This window comes from Amphiura filiformis, chromosome 7, assembly GCF_039555335.1.
Source record: "Amphiura filiformis chromosome 7, Afil_fr2py, whole genome shotgun sequence".
Classification (NCBI taxonomy): Eukaryota; Metazoa; Echinodermata; class Ophiuroidea; order Amphilepidida; family Amphiuridae; genus Amphiura; species Amphiura filiformis.
Window position 1 is genome coordinate 59,148,803 of NC_092634.1, and position 21,241 is coordinate 59,170,043.

Below are 21,241 nucleotides of genomic sequence, written 5' to 3' on the forward strand. Positions count from 1 at the left end.
AATTGGTATTTTACACTATTTTTGCCCATTATGATGATGGAAAGGGCTTAATCTTTGCAATATGCGCAGACTAACAAGGAAAAATTGTGTATTTTCGGGTTGAATTTCGGTTGAAAAGGGCTCCTTGCCCCTTTTCTTTTCCTTTGCCCTCCTGATTTTCCCTTTTATTTTTTGTCTTTTTTCTTTCCTTTTTTGTCAGGGGGCACTCTGCCCCCCTGCCCCCCGCTGGCTACGCTACTGATGCATGGGGCCCCAAAAGTGTACATTCTGCAGCTTGGCCGGGGCCTACAGTTCAGCGATCAGGAAGACACCTCTCAGGTTGAACTCGAAGGTGGTGACCTGTGATACAACAACATCCGCTTCACATGTCAGTGAACTTTTACCGCCAGAAGATCAGTCGGGCTGATGATGCGTTCAGGATAGAACATGAAAATTTCCCACTCAAAAACGTAAGTCCAGTTGCCTAGATTTTAGTTCAAAATATTATATTCTGCACTTTTAGTTTCTGCGTCTATTTTTGCCTGTATTTCAATTTCACAAATGCCTCCTTTGGCTTGTTGGATCAGACCATGCCCTATAACCGGCTATTCCTGTTGAAATCCACCCCCCTACGGAAGACATGACCTTAATCTCCAACACAGGGAGTGTAGATTTCAAATGGGTGACTCCATTTGAAATTTGCACATTTGAAATTGTGTGGACATTTTGTGAATTGCGTGGAAGATTAAGGCCATGTCTTCCATAGGGGGTGTACATGTATGTATTTCAACCGAAATAGCCCGGCATGAGCTGCACATTCACACTACATGTAGGGGACAGGTGAATTCAACACATTTTTGTGCATGCCAGCTGTTTTTATCATCATTGTGTGATCACAGGTGTGATCAAGTGTATTGATACATTACTGAGAACCCCACCCAATGATATATGGATTGACAAAAGAATGTGTTATATAACACCTCCCAATTACAGCACACAACATTATACGCTGGCGAAGTTACGTAATTAATCGGATTAATTACCATAGCAATAGGTGAAAACAATTTTCAACATATCGCGCTGCACTACAAGCAGGTTACACTCATCACCTGTGTATGTCTGCAATCATAGATAGAATACAATACTGGTCTTTTCAAAGATACTAATCTTACAGGTGCAAGTGATCAGCATGATATGGTTCAATGAAGAGGTACCGCGTGAACATATCAGTGCAGCGCAGTATATTCAAAAATTGTTTTGACCTATTGCTATGGTAGTTAATCCGATTATTACGTAACTTCGCCAGCGTATATTACACATTTTGCATGTATATCCTGTTGCAAAGGTGTTGTGCTGTTATACATTAACGATATTATAGAATTGTTTTGTTACAAACCCTGCCAATTTTGGGATTGTTGCTACATAACATTAATAATAACTTTCAAAATCCTAAGCTTTTGTTGAAGGTGACTATCATTGTCTCACATGAAAAGTCCTTTCTTTAAAATTGAAACAAACTTGGATACACTGTACACTTAGCTTTGCCAAAACTTGGCTCAAATACCAAGTCTAACTTATCAGGCAAAATTTAACCAATTTTGCTATAAAATTGAATGGTTTGAACCCAATACACAAATTTATTGTTCAAGCTATGAGATTTAAACATCTTGTCTAATATTTCAAAACTCATAGTGAGACCAACATTTTTTTCAGAATCTTTTCTTACTCAAAAATGTGAATTTGTGGTCAAAAATTGTTGAAAAAAATATGGGGGAAAAAAGCAAGCCTATCCAGCATCCAGTTTATTATATATTGGACTCTTCAACTAACTTGCCTATTGGGTAAATTTAAATCTAGTGTTGTTTTAATATTTGCCAATTATTGTAGACTTGATTTTTGAACCAATGTTGAATAATATTTGCCCAACATTTTGGCAGTTTCATTCCAAACCAATTGGGCCAACTTCTCCTTAGAAAGAAACGGAAGAAGAAATTGATAAATAAACCCGTCAAATATGCCAAAATATACCTCTAAACATTATAATAGGAGTGATAATAATTATTTCATTGTCACACTTTTAAACGCCTTTTAATGTCCACAAAATAGGTCGAGTCATTTTACCTCTCCTAACCACTTCCTTTATTTTGAGGAAAAAATAACAGAATAGTGCTTGTAAAGCTTTCCAAAACAAACGACATCGGACAAAACATGTTTATAGTTTACTTCACAACTACCAGCGTGTCCATTGAATGTCCACTAGAATGATCTATTCCAGGTAAAATCCCTACACCCCCTGTGGAAGACATCACCTTAATCTTCCACACAGGGAGTGTGAATTTTAAATGGGGTTACTTGGAATGGGCCACTCCATTTGAAATCTACACCCCCTGTGTGGAAGATTAAGGTCATGTCTTTCATACAGGGAGTAAGGATTTCAACCGGCATAGCCCAATGTAGGTCAAGCGGATTTATTTGTCTATTGGGGTGTGAAATTAAATTCATCGCTGCCTTCAGGACCGTGTTCAACATATTATTTCCGACACTTATTTTGCTTGTCCAACACCTACTGGCTATGATAAACATTGCCAAGTCGAAAAATGATGTACTCGACTGAGTCGGTCCCCTTTCTTAAACTGTAGGGAAGTAAAGTAATCGCAAAGTCAACATAGCTGATGCTGAACAAAATCATCTTCCTTTAAAATAATAAAATTGCTTGATAAGTGGCATTCATCTTGTATTCTTTTTTCGTTCAATGAGCATTTAATCCGTCTTGACAGAGAAAGTACAAGAAAACTTGAAAAGTTTGAAATCAAAAAGATAAATTGAAAGAAAAAAAACCCAAAAAACTTCCTCCCTGATGTGAATTTATGGACTTTTTTGTGTCCCTATCTGCCAATAATATTGTAGTTGTTCTTTAATATCATAGACTGGTTAAAGAACATTCAAATGTTTTCATGTTTGAAGCCGGTAATAGAGATATGCATCATGAATCAAACAAATACAGTGAGGATCAATTCAATGATAAAAAGACAAAAATGGAATATATACTATAGACTAAGGAGAACAGTTGAACCTATCCAATGTGTTAGAACTAAGACTTAAGACAACAAATACTGGTGCAAACTACTATTTAAAAAATGCGCCATGTCAGCATGTTTTAAGTTTTGATAATGCATTAGGAAATTTAAACTGTTCTTGTATAATCATTGATAATTAACATCTTTATGTATATAGTATGGAATGACTTTTCACATTTGGTGTTAGGGACCGTTCACAAACACTTGATAGGGCAGGGGGCTGTATGCAAAATTGGGGGGGCCTTAAAAGTTTTGACCCTCCTAGGGGGGGTAGTGAAAAAAATGAAATTTTTTCCAGGGAAAATTGAGTTTATATGCTTTTCTATGGGGTTGACCCATCATTTTCATGTCAAAAAGTGGGAGGGGGCCCTGAAATATTTGAGATCTGAAAAGGGGGGAGGGCTGAAAAATTTTTGTGGTGAATTTTTTTTGCATCAGGCCCCCCTAACAAGTAGTGTTTGTTAATGGTCCCTTAAATGGGTGAATAACAGCAGATACAATTGCTACTCATACTGACAACACTATAAATGTGAATTTAATCACTGTGTGCCTAATTCAGCAGTGAAAAGGTTAAAATGTACTGGATTACATATCTTATTGAATTATTACTTTGTTAATTAAATCTAATACCGGAAGTAACATTTGCAACTTGCTTTGGTACGTTGTGTCCGAAATTTCGGACTTCATCAGATGGTTTCAGACACAATGTAGCAACAGTGGCGTAGTGGAGTCATCACATGGGGGGGCCACAGACCATGATTGGGGGCACCAGGTCTGATTGAGGGGGCACCAACCGATTTTCAGATTGATTGGGGGCACCCCCCCCCCCCGCCCCTATGACGCAGGGCCGTAGCAAGCAGGCCGGCCGGGGCTGCTATGGCCGCTGCACTTTTTGAGACGCTACGCCACTGTGTAGCAATGTGAGTTGCTATGTTGCGTCTGAAACCATCAGACTTCATCTGATGCTTTCAGACACAACATCTAGGAAAGTGAGTTTCAAATTTTAGTTCCAGTATTAGATTTAATTTACACAATAATGTTTTGAACTACTGGATGAATAATTTACACCACTATATGCTTATTGAATTATGGTACATGGGGTAGACTTTGTGTGGTGGTCACTGTGATGGTGGTTCAGGATTCCAAAGTGCGAACCAGTTGATATAAGTCATAACTGGCTTACACAAAACATTTGCTGGCAAATATTCCACGTGAAATGACTTACTTTTAAAATCATACCCCACTGTACAACGCTCATGTTTAAAGGACAACTTTCTGTTGCAAATTTGATAACATTGCTCTAATCGATGTTTAAAAAATTCTAGTTTGTTTAAGCTTTTCCACCATGAACACTTTGAATTATTTTACATTAAATTTACCAGGTATTTTATGTACTGAAATCACTCATGAAATTCCAAGATTTGAATTGGTTATTGAATTAAGACTTTTTACAATATATCATAGTGTTAAATATTTATGGTCATTGAATGAATATACATGATGACTATATTATGAATATATTGCCTTGTTATGCTACTATGTAGAGGAAAATACCATACTTGGTAACACTTGATGATCTATGTAAAGATTCTTCATGGCTACTTTGCTATTCAAGTGTGGTTCAGGTATTTGATAAGATGTGAAATCTTTCCTCATTTACTATTATGATACTTTGTTACACTCAGCTATTGTAGTTGAAATCCATACACCCCCTATGGAAAACATGACCTTAATCTCCAACACTGGGAGTATAGATAGATTTCAAATGGGGTCACCTGAATGGGTATCTCCATTTGAAATCTGCGCCCTCTGTGTAGGAGATTAAGGTCATATCAGGCCTGCGACACTCCGAAGCTAGTTTGAGGACCGTACACATAACCATATATGCCAGTACACATACCATATATGGATGTGATTTTTAATAAATTAATACATTATCCTGCAAACCCATGCTGGTCTTCTACATAACCAGTTGTGCCGGTCCTGACATACAGTCTGGTCCGAGACTAGGCAAAACTCTCATCTGTGATTGGTTCTGCATGTCCATCATGTCATGGATAAGTATTAATTATTAATTTTATTAAGAATCACATTTTTTTGCTGTCCTCAACTTTGGTGTACATGCATGCATGGTACGTATAGGCCGTTTGTACAGAGTGTCTTATCTCATAGTTAAAAGATCTCTGGTCATGTCTGTATGGATTTCAACCAAATCTCTTGGAATCTCTTAATGGTTTAATGAAACTTCCAACATAATTGTTGTCATTGTTGTTGTTTTTGAATATCTATCTCTATATTTTTTTAAATTGAAGCACTTGCAAAAATAACGGGTGTAAAATGTTAATATTATAAGTACCAACATTTTCATGTTGCAGCACTGAATTATTGCAGCACTGAATTACAGCAACCTTTCAATCCATGATATACAGTATGCGATCTAATTAATGCCCCCAGCTATTGCATTTTTCAAAAGGGGGAATTTATTGAAGGTAATTTGAATGCGCTAATTTTCAATCAAAAAGCACACAATTCACAAACCTCCCAACAATAGAAAATCCAAAATCGGAACACCCACAGGGTTGTACCTTAGACCCTGGGGTGCACAGCAGTAAGAAAAGCCCCCTAAATAGGCTGATTTTGCATGATTGAAGCATAGACCCTGGGGTGCGCACGATCCATCTGAACCCCCTTGGATAGGACCCTGGTTATAAAAGACCTAAGAAAGGTGATTTTGACATTGAAAATTGACTTTATTATTCAGATATTACAACATTTCATGCATTGGGATATTTTTCATTTACATAAATTTGTTCTTTGGAAGATTTGAAAAATTTGATTGTTGATTTTGGAGATTTTCACAACTCTAGAATCTGAACAAATCAGATAAAATCTGAACAATTGACACATATGAATTCACAAGCTTTTGACCCCTAGATGTAAATAAACATTGATTTGGGTCTGCTAAAACAGGAACATTTACTAAAATTTCTAGAATTTGGAATGTTTTTTTTTCAGCTTTTTAGCAACATTAGTATTGAAAAGAAAATGGAGGGCATTCATTGTTTGGGTGTGTGTTTGTGTTTGAAAATGCCGGCAAATGAGGACCCGTAACAGAACACACCCTACACAAACGAGGACGCACACCTAACCGAGGACGTTCTCGGTTGAACTGACCTTACCAGGAGATCTCAAATAGCACAAAAACATGTTTAAAATGGGTCCTCTGTTGGGGGGGGGGGGGTTATGGACAGGTCCACGGACGGTTGTAAGTATCCAATCCCCCGCAACGTGGGTAAATGAGGTCCACGGTATGTCGATTAATTGCTGTGCGTCCTCGGTTAGATAGGATTTAGCAAAAGAGAGAAATGTTAAAAGTCAAGGTCCTTGTTTGATGGCATTTACAGACAGGGATGTGTGTGTGTGTGTGGGGGGGGGGGTGATTAATTTGATTTATTTGACAGAATATGTTAAGTATCCCAAGGTATGAAGAAATGTGATTCATCTGGGTCCGAGAACGACTAAAACTGCAAATGGAAGTTGGTCCACTAATGTTGAATCAACACAATGTCACAGAGAAGGCATCTGAAAAAAAGAAGAAGAAAAAAGAAAAAGAAAATCATATTAAAATCATATTCAATGAATGAGGCATTTAAATAATGAATTTGTACAAGAGGAAATATCTGAGTAAAAGAAAATAGCAGGGTCAGTTCCACCAACAAAGAGGGAGGGGGGAACAGGATCATTACCCCAGGGTCATAGGGGGACTGTGAACCCAGTAGTAGGGGTCTGTAAATATAAGAAAATTAAAGAACACATTAATATGAGCACATCTGGTACTGCTGTTTGCTGTTGCAATAGTAATTTGTAACCCAAAAAATATGAGTGGACATTTTTGAATCGCAAGCCTTTGCCCCATTGTTAGATTTTAGGTTTGGATTAAAAACATTTGGGTCTTTGAATTCACAGCACCCCCAAACTGAAAAACATTATGATCTTAAGTAGAAAATACACCCTTTTGCCACCTATTTTAATGGTTGTAAATAACCTTTTCAGGTTATTTACAACATGCCTAATTGTGAAAAAAAAGACACTTTTTACATGGAACTTTCATCACAGACTATACCTGCAGTCAGTAGAAGTGGTCCAAAGGGGATTTAGCAAAAAAGAATGACAAATTTGAAGAAATATGAAGAATGGGGACTAATGGATGAATTTCCACCTCTATCATTTGAGCCAACAATAAGAATAGTAAGGTTGATTGCTAAGATATCTAAAAGCTGTATTTTGATTGGTTACTCAGATGATTATATTATGTAATTAACCAATCATGAACACAGTGTCAGAAAGACAGCAGTGCCCATGGGGTTAACAGTATAGAAAGTATGCAAAGTGGCAAGATGCATATAAATAGAAATGCAATAGAAAAGGCAGGACATATAGAATGCACAAGTCAAGTATTGGAATTTTTCAAAGCCACTCCACTTTCACATGAAATGGGAATTAGTGCAAATATCACATGACTGCCTTTCCTTCTTGATCAATTAAACTGTCAAAATGGGGGAAATAGTACTGTGTGCTAGACAAGAAATAAATGCAATGGGTTGGGTTATGGGCAATAAATGGCTAAGTGTAAAATGGCTGCTGCTTTCTTCTATACGATTTGGCCAAGATGTAAAATCTTTGGATAGCACCCGGTTGTTTGATGTGATCATTTATTAAATTTTCCAACAAAACATTATATAATGTTCAATTCCACACTCGGACAATATCACACTAATACTAATAGTATACACATATGTGACCATCCAGCACAACTGAGCCCGGATGTCGCCAGCCCCACAATTGAGATATGCTCCATTGAACTTAACAATAAACAATAGGAAACAAAGGATTTATTGACTGTTTTATTGATTTTCACTACTTAAATGTCAAGTACTATAGACATGATATACATCATTTTAAAGCTAATTTCAAGCAGAATATTTTGGTTGAATATCTCAAAAATGATGATTGGCGACTTCAGGGCTCAGTTGTGCTGGATGGTCACATAATTATCACCTGCACTTCTGGCTCCAAACACTATTTTCTTAATTCTCAATTGTTCAAGTTCTAGAATTCTTAAATGGCTTAAAAAGATGTAAATCTACCATATTGACTGTAATAAATGCAATCAAAATCAAAGCAAAAATCAAAAGTATGATCCCTTTCTTATTCAAATTCATGGATGGAAAGTCCAAGTTAGAATATGTTTTGTCCATGCAAGTGATCATGATGGTCAGTACTGATGCAAGTTTTAAGCTTACTCACAATATGTCATGGACATTTTTTTCATTTCGGTCACTTTTTCATTGAAAGATTGTAGGGGGCGTTTATTAGAGGTGTTTAATACACATTATGGTATGTAATTAGAGGTTAATAACTGCGATCGGTTATTTGGAGGGCATTAGAAAAATCTAAACATTTTGCCTTTGGAACCGAGGAATATCCCGAGGTCCAAAGCAAAATGTTTAGATTTTTCACAATGCCCGACATATTACGATGCAAAGTTATTAACCTCATTCATAACCATCACATTAATCTCTTTGCCTTACAAAATAACACAAAATTTTGCTCAAAAGTTTATAAAAATAGATGATTTTCACATCTTCCCTTTCCAAAAGTCGATCAGGCTAAAACATGACGACCAATAACAAAAGTGCGTATCTCAATCTCTCTGCAAATATGGTAGCGCGCAATCCAAGTACGGCTGCAGCGCACGCGCAGTTTGTTTGACGCACAACAACACGCAGACGCCGGTCAATTGTGTGCAACATTAATGGAACAATTACGCATTTTGGTCAATGGTGAGATATTAATGACCTCGATTTGCGTTCGCGTTTTCACAAATAACTAAATGTAATTCGATCGCACACATCGCGTTTATTAATGAGGTTATGAATGTCTGATAATCAATAAAATACTCAATTTCTCCAAAAATGTCACTTTATACGACCTTCTTGCCCTCAAGCAAACAATTACGTCACTTTTTGCCATGTAACACAGGGCAGCTATCATTGTTATAACTTGATTCCAATCACAGGACCTATTCATGGTTCCTATTCACTGCATTATGTACCAACTGCACTTAGTGTGAAGGCCACATTGCACCAATTTTGATGGTTTGTAATTATTGCGTGTATAAAAGACTGGCATGCACTCAAGGTGCAGACAACAAGCAGTAATCATGGTAATACCAAAGTTTGAAAGGGTCAGAGATTGGGCTATTGCACTTGAAATCCATACACCCCATATGGAGAGCTATGGAGGACATGGTCTTAACCTTCCACCAAGGGACCTTCCATTCAGGTTACCTGAATGGGTGACTGTATTCAAAATCTACATCACTGTGTGGGAGATTAAGGTCATGTCATCCATAGGATATCAATAGACCATTGCATTGATATAGAAGAACTGTGTGTAGAGTGGTGGAACCAGGATTTGTTTTTAGGGGGGGGGCACATTTTTCATTAAAGACATCTTCCACACAGGTAGTGTGAATTTCAAGTGGGGGTTACTGAATGGGTGACTCCATTTGAAATCTAGATCAACTGGAGCACGCCCATCCTTAATATAAATTTTGAATTGTTATTAGGAAAGTTGAAAACTTTTAGTTTCCTTTTATTTAAATTACCGGTATATTGAAAAACTTAACAAAATCTTGTGCGAAATGAACTTGTCAAAGTGCATCTAATTTTAGCAAAAAGAAATTTTTTATATAAATTATTAAATTGTCACTCACAAAACTTTTCTCTTCTTCTCTATGAATTTGTGAAAGTCAATTTGTCAACAAGTGCATTACTAATTATGATTGATGAACAAAAAATGTTTTTTTTTTCTCACATTCACACTTAATTCATCAAACTTTTATTAAAAAAAGAGGAAAAATTTGAAATATTAATTTGTTGGCAACAACTGCAAATGCGAAGATGAAATGTCAGTTACGTGTGATATGTCTCACTGTACAGTCAACCCTTCAAGATGTCATATCATGTCTACAGATGAACAGACAAACCGGAAGAAATCACATGAAAAATGCATGAGTTAAATCAACCAGATAAGAACTCAGGATAAAAACAAAGCCTACAAAAAAATTGTATCCATGACAACACATTGGGAAGAAGAACAAGACCTCAGAAAGCGTAGGCACAATCCCCCACAATGCGTCATCATGCAAACAGCCATATGGCGACGGTGGCAAGGTAGGCCCGAGCATGGGTGTGGCACCTGAGGGGTTCGGGGCTCAAAACTGCACCCAAGAAAAAAGTTTTCTTTCTTCTTTCTTTATTCCTTCCTTCTTTCCTTCCCCCTCACCAAAACTGGGGTGTTAGGGCTAATAAGGCTATCAAATACCACATCCAGTTGATTTTGGTGAAAATGTTGGGCACCCAGCTATAAGACCCAAGCCTGCATTTGGAAAATCTGTATTCCCCCAACAAAAACAACCTGGTTATACGGACCTGACCACATCATTTGTCTTGTACCGTACATTCCATGCCTAGCCTAAAATATGCTTCCAAATATAGAAGCACCAATATATTGTTATTAACCCCAGACGGAGACAATGACACACAAGGCAACATCAAATTTTGGTAATACTTATTGGCCATCAGGATAGACAATAATTTTATTTTCATAAACAAAGATTTCAGCCATTATATCATTACAAGCAAAGGGTTTGTACACAACCCTGGAATGAAATCAGAAAGGATGGGATTCCAAGATAAAAGTAAAAATACTCAACCCAATTTCTGTACGACAGTAAACCAACTGAGGAATCATGAATCCCAAATCAAGCAAGTTCAAAAGGGAAGAATCAAAAGGATGGGATTCCAAGATAAAAGTAAAAATACTCAACCCAATTTTGTTCGACAGTAAACCAACTGAGGAAATGAATCCCAATCGCAAATTCAAAGAGAAACTCCAGAATAAGAGCAAAGCAGCACAACCCAATTTCTATTCTACAGTAAGCATTACTGAGGAACGTGGAGCCCACAAATAACCCGACAAAGGGATTTTTATAATGGCGAAACTTTCCACTCTATCAGTTTTTCATTATATAATTAGTGCATACAGTATTAACTGATATTAATATGAAATATAGATATACAGGTGCATATAAGTGGAAGATGCAAGATAAAAGAAAACAAACATCTCCTTGTATAATACATGTTTATAGCTTGTCCTCTAAGTATTATATGTAATTAAACATGACATGTTTAACTCTTGATCGATAAGTCTGTCTTCTGTGAGGACTCCTTTCTATGTTAGAATTTTTTTTGAAAACAGATGTTGTAATAATGCAATAAGCTGCAGTTAAATTTTATGCTGCTATTATATATAAAAATTAGCATTATAATGAATTTTGACCGCGCATGTCGGGAGCTTATCATTTATTTGCTATTTTATATCAACAAAGATATTTGAGATTCCAAGATGAAAGCAAAATGCTCAACCCAATTTCTGTTCTACAGTAACACTACTGAGGAATCTGAATCCCAAAGCAATCCAGGGGAAAATTAATACAAATCCTCATGGAATTCCAAGATAAAAGTAAAAATACTCAACCCAATTTCTGTTCTACAGTGAATACCCGACTGAAGAATCCAAATCCCATAAAAAATTTTCTTTACCCATATAATTATTTGTGCTCCAATAGCATGCCTAAAGCATGCTTTATAATCGTGCAACTATTTAATTTGTTTTCCTTAATTATGTAAGGAAAGCAGTACCTGCCTTTTTTTAAAAACAACTTATGATCTGCTTGAAATAACGTTATGTGCTTGCATTAACATATTTGACAAACACATAGGCTCCCCTAAAATTGGGAGAGGTGGGTGGGAATTAAAATTTTGTGTCTATCCATTCTGGAAACCAATAATGTAATGAAGACAAAACACCACGACAGTGACCAGCGCGAGCGAGAGGGCAGCTCTCATTGGTCAACACACGATGCTGTCACGCTGCTATGGCAACACCGGCCGGGAACACACAGACCCGATCGGTATGAACTGAATTGCTTCCGCGTGGGGTCAAATTTGTTTTCTTATCGTTTCACGTTAGAAAACTTTATTAACCCCAGACGGAGACAATGACACACAAGGCAACAGCAAATTTTGGTAATACTTATTGGCCATCAGGATAGACAATAATTTTATTTTCATAAACAAAGATTTCAGCCATTATATCATTACAAGCAAAGGGTTTGTACACAACCCTGGAATGAAATCAGAAAGGATGGGATTCCAAGATAAAAGTAAAAATACTCAACCCAATTTCTGTACGACAGTAAACCAACTGAGGAATCATGAATCCCAAATCAAGCAAGTTCAAAAGGGAAGAATCAAAAGGATGGGATTCCAAGATAAAAGTAAAAATACTCAACCCAATTTTGTTCGACAGTAAACCAACTGAGGAAATGAATCCCAATCGCAAATTCAAAGGGGAACTCCAGAATAAGAGCAAAGCAGCTCAACCCAATTTCTATTCTACAGTAAGCATTACTGAGGAACGTGGAGCCCACAAATAACCCGACAAAGGGATTTTTATAATGGCGAAACTTTCCACTCTATCAGTTTTTCATTATATAATTAGTGCATACAGTATTAACTGATATTAATATGAAATATAGATATACAGGTGCATATAAGTGGAAGATGCAAGATAAAAGAAAACAAACATCTCCACACAAGTTTATTAGGAATGGAATGACTGAGAAACTTGCCAACCCCCCCCCCCCCTCCCCCCATAAATCAGAGCTGAATGCTGATTAATACGCTTTTGGCATGCTTCTCAGTGCACCTGAAGGGTAATGTATTGAATTTCGCTGGTTATTGAAGTGAAATTCTGAGAATTGTGAACATTTGTACATAAACATGTAGGATGTCAAAGGGGGAATGCAGAATCAACGTGATAACTAGCCGGCTGCGCAACCTCAACATAAAACTTGAACACATTTAAATTTTTGAGAATTTGATGAACAAGAAAACTGAGGACATAGTACTTGACCCCTGTCTAGCTATCCCATGCCAACCTGGTGCTGGTTCCTTCCATCCCGCTACGTAACATAAGACATAGCTGACCAAAGCGTCGCATAATTTGAAATACTTTTTAATAATGCATATGAAACAATCATGCTTCTGAAGAAAAGCGAACTCAACTCTGACTAATTTTCATCACAGGTCTGTCCATTTCACCATTTGACCAGGCATTTATCTTTATAAAGTTCTGCTCAGTTGACCAGGCCTTTGTGTGAATTTTGCAAAATATAAACTCCATCTGCATAAACACTTCATTCAGTTTACTTTGTAGAATATGGTCAAACAAATGTCTTGTCACTTATCTATTCTCATTAAAAGTTATACCACTCGCTTTATGGATATGGTAATTTCCCAATATTTGGGCTGTCTTAACTCTGACGAATTTCATTGTTCATGTATATGGTAATTGTGGTCAGGGTGGCCCAACATCGTGACTACACTTCATTTAGTCTTGTCCTCAACCTCTGAATCACATATCGCCTGCTCAGTAAACAATTCCACGAGATACTCTGTCGCACCCATATTACCCACATGCTCATCTTTTCTGTAACAAGTAGAACAAAATGAAAAGGAAACAGTAGGGCAAGTATATAGTTCTTAATTAGCACACCTGGAGTGTGAAAGGTACTTTTGCTGTCTGTACAAACGATTAAACGATTTCCATTATCAAAATCAATATATTATAGAAAAATAACACTTTGATCTTTTGCAAAGGTTCCTTCTACAATTTTTGAAATTTTCCTTAATTTATTGCTGCTAAATGGATTATCTACGTTTACAAAAGTGTTGTTTCAGCCCTTTTTAACATATAACTCAAGAACCACAGACCTACAAAATATATATCTGTGAATATAGATTCTTCAACGAGCTCGCTATGAAATGAGCAACCAATGCAATTTTTGCCAAAGCTCACTACCATTCGCAAAATGCTGTACACTACCAAATCGCAACAGTTGTTGCTAACCTTATTTCACTCTTATAAATTTGTATTGTTAGAAATGTTGTGCTATTTGTTATGTTTATTTTCTTGTCGTGTAATTCTGTGCTAGTGTGCTCTTAATTCTGTAATTATTATATTATTATATTGTATTTCACTTCATAGCTTGCCGAGTTTATAAATTGATTTTATAGTGTTTAATGATATAAATAGATTTAATATTAGTTAGCTTTTTTACGCTCTAATACTGTTTGCATTAAATTTTGATGTACATTATTTTGTTGTTGTTGGATTTAAATGATGAATCTGCAATTCGCAACAACGCCATAATTGTTGTTTCATCATTATAATAACGATAGCACTTAAACTGAGACTTCCACTTCACCTGCAGTTTACATTTCTCAATTTTCTATTGGCAATAAATTTAATTCAACATCAACCAAACAACTCCAATGTCAAAATAAGGCTTAAAACTGCCAAGGACGCCATTCTCAGAGATTACCTGGAACATCATAATTATTAATTATATGTCCGTCGGACCCCATGGGTTTTAACAATCAGAATTCCATGTCCTAGTGACCTACTCAGACCTACTACAAATAGATACCTAATGGTAATTTCTTAAGTTCTTCTTCTTCTTCCTTATAAGTGCCTCCCTCATATGTATGAGTATTGTCGCACTGCATACAGACAAGCTGTACTACTCTGGAACCTAGAGTAGATGAGCAAGTAGAGTGAAGTGTCTTGCTCAAGGACACAAAGAGCCGGACCTGTGATTCGAACCCTTGACCCTTGGTAGGCCTACCTCATAATTTCTACCAATCAACTTCATTCATTGCACTGAACTCATATAAAAACCTGTAATTAACCTGCTTGACCCTGGAATTTCAACAACATCACTTGCTAAGGGGTGCTAAAGAGGTAGCAGAGAACCCAATTTTACTTCTTTTAACATTGTAACCATGGTAACTGACGTGATGTAAGCCTATTGCTCCATTGAATGGAATATACAGTTGTAATTAACATGCTTGACCCTGAGATTTCAACATCAATTGCTATAAAATTTGTGTTTGTGTGACCTAATTGCACGCCTCTTAAGGGTAGACGAGGTATTGTTGGTCGAAGCAACCTAAAATTCGATTTTCATTATCTAGATCAATATGTTATTGAAAAATAACACCTTGATGTTTTGCAAAAGTTCATTCTACAAATCGTATACATTGCAAACTTGCTTAATTTATTGTTGTTAATGAGTTATGTACGTTATACAAAGGTGTTGTTGTTTCAGCCCTCTTTACAACGTAACTAAAGAACCCCAACACCTATCAAAGTATATCTGTGATATTTTAATTCTTCTACACACTCGCTATGAATTGAGCAATGCAGTTTTTGACAAAGCTCAACACCATTCGTAAGATGCTGTAAACTACCAAATCACAACAGTTTAAAATAATTAATAACCTTAAAGATTCTCCAGCTCTCAACACCCAAAACGATTTGCACGCCATACATTGTCACATCATACCTTGCACATAATACATCGACCTATGACTGGGCAGAGAATTTTCGGTGTCTGCTTATTAATGATATTGGCATTAACCTATTGCCTGACCACAATTATTTTTCGCTAGCAGCTGCTTGCCCCATAGTACCACTGATACTGTGTTAAACTTCTTTTTTCGATGTATCCTTATTTTGTTGTTGGGAGTTGTTTTATTTTTTGTCCATTATTCTTCACCAATTTCATGAACTATTAATTTGGATATTGCAAGTTTTTAATTTTTTTTTTTTTTTTTTTTTTTTTTTTTTGCTCTAATCTTACATTGCCCGAATTTTCTATGTAACCAAATTATAAAGTATCAACCAAAATATACAATTATCAACCAAATATAAAAGTTTCCACCACAATATAAATGTATATTTTTTAACCATTATCGAATCAGCTAACACAATCTAATCTAGCTAGACAATATTAATTTAAAATGAACTACCTTCTGCTAGTTTGCTAGGACAGCATTCTTATTAAAATGACGTATGACGTCAGGTGTCTTTTGAAATGTTGGAGTTTTTGCCACATGGAATTTTGAATATAATATATCAAATTATTCAAGTGGAACAGCTGGTAAAAGGTAAATTATTCACGCCAACCACCAACCAAAGGTATGGACGCTCGCATCAATTCTCCCTACTTCCAGCGTATGCAACTATGAATGATATGACTCTACTGATCCCAACCTAAAACAAACCTACCAAAGATCTCCCATTATTATAATTTTTTTTTTTTTTTTTTTTTTTTTTTTTTTTTTGTGCTCCAATATTTGGAAGAGGTAGAACTCTATTTATTAAAGGTCCGTAACCCGATCGACAGCATCATCCCCCGATTTTTTTTCATTGTTGATGAGGTTTTGGTATCACATAATAGATACTATTTTTCTCATTACTATCCTGAAATTTGACGCTCCAAGTCGATGTATTTCGAGAAATCATGAATCACAGCGGTTTTACAGGTATACCAGTTTGTAAACAATAAAAATTACTTCGGATCATGGGAAGAGAAAAAAGCGAACTACGCTAAGTGCTGAGGAGACGGTCCGCCGATATAATTAAAACAATTCCTTGATTATTTCAGTTGGTGAAATAGCTCAATTGGCTAGCGCGCCGTTCTTTTACCCCAGAGGTACCGGTTCAAAACCCGGTGTCGGAAGGTTTTTCCTCTCCATTTTTAACCCAAACTTTTTATATTCATTTGAAATGTACATATTGCAAGGGAAATATATTTTGTTTCCTTTTTTTCTGAAACGGTACGAAAAAACCAAAAAAAACAAATATTTTCCGTTCAATACGGGCCGGGCATTGCAGCATGTCAGCATTAAATCATACTGAACGGGAATTGTTGTTGTTGCATGCCTACCCAGAATGCAATTCACGTATACAAGGTATTGGATTGCAAATTTGGCTATTTATTCACATTTACGCTGAAAATGCTCTCGTTTTTTTCACAAAGCAGCATAAAGGGGGAGATATTTGATATTATTATGAAATTTTAAAGTCAATCCATATCCAAAACCAATAGTGTTACCCCCCTTTAAAAGTATTTCCGATAACCATTCTAGTAAAAGGGTAGTACAACTCAATGACTGAGAAAATTCGATCGTGAACTTGATGAACGCAATCACAATTCACAAGATGATAGATCGAAGATGATGAAGCTCATATAAATTTTAATTATTACTTAGTTTAACCCCCGATATTATGAGATAGCCTCGCCGCACCGGACGATACCTGTGCATGACTGCTCGTTTTTTATACCGTTCTGCAAATTCCACCGGCAGGCATATTATTTATTAACATCATTCAAACATTTTCTTTCCCTCAGAGTTCGCCGGCAAGACAATGAACACTCTTGTTTGTTTATCTTTATTTGTTGTTTATCCTTGACAATATTCTTGTCTTCGTACATCACTCATGACATCCGACCAATCGCTCATGTTATTGACATGACGTGGCAAGAATTTTGACCTCTGTAGTGACCTAGTAAACACATTTTTCCTCCAGCGATACGTCATTGATATTTTACTGTTTTGATCCCGATTTGGATGTCGACAGTTTAAAGATTTTGCGTGTTATTTACATCCGGGCGGAATTATTTATTGCAAATTGAGTGTAAATTATGAGTAGAAAACATATAAGAAAACTTGGTTAATACTGTATTTTTTCAGTAGTCTAACCCAATGAATATTTAAAATGCTATCAGGCCTGATAATTTTCTGTCCCAATTTCAAGCGTATTTCCACTTTCTTACTAAATGTTTCGGTAACTTTCGACCTTCCAGAATATAATTTCAATCCATTATTTTACTACCACTCAAAATTTTGTTTTATATATCAGTGATATTGTTCATAAAAACCACATTGTTTGATATTTTGAAGCGAGAGCTTTATTTAAGCTCCTCTAATTTAATAAACATTTGGACCTTTTTTTATCAATGAGATATAAATATATGAAATCAGTTTTTGCATTCGCAACTGGCGGAGATAATCTTAACTAAATTATGATTCATAAACTTATTATAAACTTCTTAATTATGGGCAATTCACTGAATCTAATACATCATTTTGCTAGGGTTAACAATAACATAGTGCCATAATATTATTATTTTGTTAAAATGTTCGTATGCATGTTTTGTAAAGTTTTGAACATTAAATGAAACTATGGCAAAGAACACCTTTCTGTCTTCCGGAAAAACCCACAAACTCATGAATAATTAATGAAGTACTTTATCAATGGGTATATTTACCAATTCAACATGTTTATGTCTATTGACTTCTTGAAATTGAAAGGAATCAATAATTCTGATGGCTTTTAATCATAAATTCCGGCACAATTATGAATTTATTGATGAAATTAAATGCATGATGACTTATATTTCTTGGATATATTTGAAATGATATTAGCAAATCTCTCACCCGGCATTTCGCTGTGGCGTACAACAACATCTAGAAACCATGGACGTCATTTTGGTCTGGTTTGTAAACAAATTCTTTATCGGACTAATTATGCACACAATGTATTATGCATCACCAACTTCCATAGGCTTTCGTTGAAATGGAATTGGTTGGAATTCATTTTATCAAGTCGGCGCCTGTTCAACTGCTGTATGGCTTTCGTTTGCATAATTGTTTGGTACGGCAGCCGTATTTTTTGATATTAATTCTGCCGTGTGCAACTTGGCTTGCTCTGATCTGATGACGTTGCATTGCGCCGATGATTTAAAAATTCGTTTTTCAGCAATCATGTCCACGGCATAAATTAAATGCCTTATTGTAGCTTCCTTCATTAGACTGGTTTTTTCCATTTAAATAAACTAATTATGGTAAGCTTACTGACGAGACCAATGATGAAAGGAATTGAGTCTATCACTGTGGACACCGGTGTGGACACTCGCCAATTAAAATTTTGTGTCTATCCATTCTGGAAACCAATAATGTAATGAAGACAAAACACCACGACAGTGACCAGCGCAGACGAGAGGGCAGCTCTCATTGGTCAACACACGATGCTGTCACGCTGCTATGGCAACACCCGGCCGGGAACACACAGACCCGATCGGTATGAACCGGAATTGCTTCCGCGTGGGGTCAAATTTGTTTTCTTATCGTTTCACGTTAGAAAACTTTATTTCAAACACTTTATCCATCAATGAAGCTACCATTTTGGAAAAAAAAAAGTTTGAAACCTGTATAAACTTCTTGAAGAGATTCATTAGATTTCAGGTCAGTGTCAACCATATTAGTTTTGACAAAAATGGATTTCATAAATTATTAAATTATCACTAGAAATTCTTCTTTAATATTAAAAACTTGTTGGACTTGTGGGAAACTTGTGAATGGCAATTTGTCAACAAGTGCATTACTAATTGGTTCTTTAAAAAAAAGGACTTTATTCACTTATTTACTCGCATACACACTCAATTCACAATAATGTGAAGATGAAATGTCATAAGCATGATGTGTCTCACTGTACATTCAACCCTTTAAGACATCTACAGTTGAACAGCTAAACAGGAAGAAATCACATGAAAAATGCATGAGTTCAACCGGATAAGAACTCATCGTAAGAGTAACTGCACCTTGCAACAGGAAGGGGATGATACCTATAGGCTAGGGTCCTACAAAGGTAGTTTTGGTAAGGGAACAGATAAAAATGATCGATGAAGCCCCTATGAATGAAACTGGTTTTGTTGGGGAATGCAGGGGTTACAGTACTGAACAGTCAAGTTTGTTCAATCAGTCAAGTATAAGGGTCTGATTTTTCCCATGACCCCTCAAGATGCCCTACAATACACTAGGCTACATCAAGGGCCAAAAAATTATTGTTGTGTTGCCCTCAAGTGGGAAAAATGGGATTTCTTTTTTTTACACCTTCAGTTTTTAAGAATCCTGTCAAATATTAAATAATGCTTCTTCAATTAGGGACATTTGTCAATTTTGACTTCTGGATACTTGTTAGACATGTTAGATAATCAATTTAAGATTATCTATCAATAAATATTAATTTTAAGTGAAAAACATTGATTTTTTGAACAAATCTGTAAATATCATCATTAAAAAAGAAGAAGTTTTTTGGCCTAGTAACTGCACTAACTGGTCAGGTTGACTCTTACTTCCACATCTGTTTTTTCAAGTGATGGCATTTTCTCACCAGGTTCGTAGTATATATATATATATATGTGACGTGTCATGTCAAAAGGAGACACTTTTGGGCAGGATCGTAAATGGAGAAATAGCCAAAAATCTGCCCGGGGTGATTTTTTTATAATTTATGTTTATTGCGAATTTGTGATGTTATTATTGTTAAAAATATTGTTTGATAGTTTCAGACCGGAATATAATTGGCATCTTGTTTTTTTGAGACATTTTTCAAGGTAATTCCTACTTCTCAACATTGTCAATAATATTTTAAAAGGCCGATATCTCAATTTTCAATTTTATAATACCATAACTTACAAACTCAATATCTTCGCTTAGGAGTGTCCAATTTCATTGGGGAAAACAGCGTTGTGGACCAAAATATCTATGATTTAAGATATGTAAAAGACTCAAAATTGATAACCTGCCCAAAAGTGTCTCCTTTTGACGTGACACGTCACATATATGGTCGAATCCAACCAAAAGTGTCCACGGGCCAAAAATAAAAGTCCGAAATAAACATGTCTCCACAATGTTTTCCTTTTGCCCATTGATTGATGACATATTGGCCTTATAGGAACCAAAAGTGCCATTACTAATCTTGAAAAATAAATCCAGGACGTGTGATAGTAAATGTGATATCAAAACCCAATGTTACCTACTTAATACCACTAGGATGCTTTCACTATCGCAATACCAATCAACCTAAAACAAATGGAATATTCCCATTAACGCTTTTTTCGTGTAATGTAGACCACAGGGTGTCAGGAAAATGCTAACTCAACCAGAAAATATTTGTTTTTATTTTTATAACGCGATCAATATGATCTTAGTCAATTTATGCTAGTTTATTTTTGAAAATGAAGTTTAGGTCAGTTTCCGTATTTTATTTATCAAATGAGTATGAATCAATTTACACATTGTATAAGAACGAGTATGATATATGTTTTCAAGAATATTAGGAATTATACGCATACACCTAAC

At 35.9% G+C, this 21,241-nt stretch overlaps 1 protein-coding gene across 2 annotated transcripts in view; it reads right to left on the reverse strand.

The window, feature by feature from the left end:
- Positions 1-1,418: 1,418 nt before the first annotated feature.
- Positions 1,419-21,241, reverse strand: part of LOC140157406 (tubulin-specific chaperone D-like) — a 250,318-nt gene continuing 230,495 nt past the window's right edge. For both annotated transcript variants that reach the window (XM_072180591.1, XM_072180590.1), the window contains one exon: positions 1,419-6,638. The gene's annotated coding sequence lies outside the window, so the exon portion shown is untranslated. The remainder of the gene's footprint in view (positions 6,639-21,241) is intronic.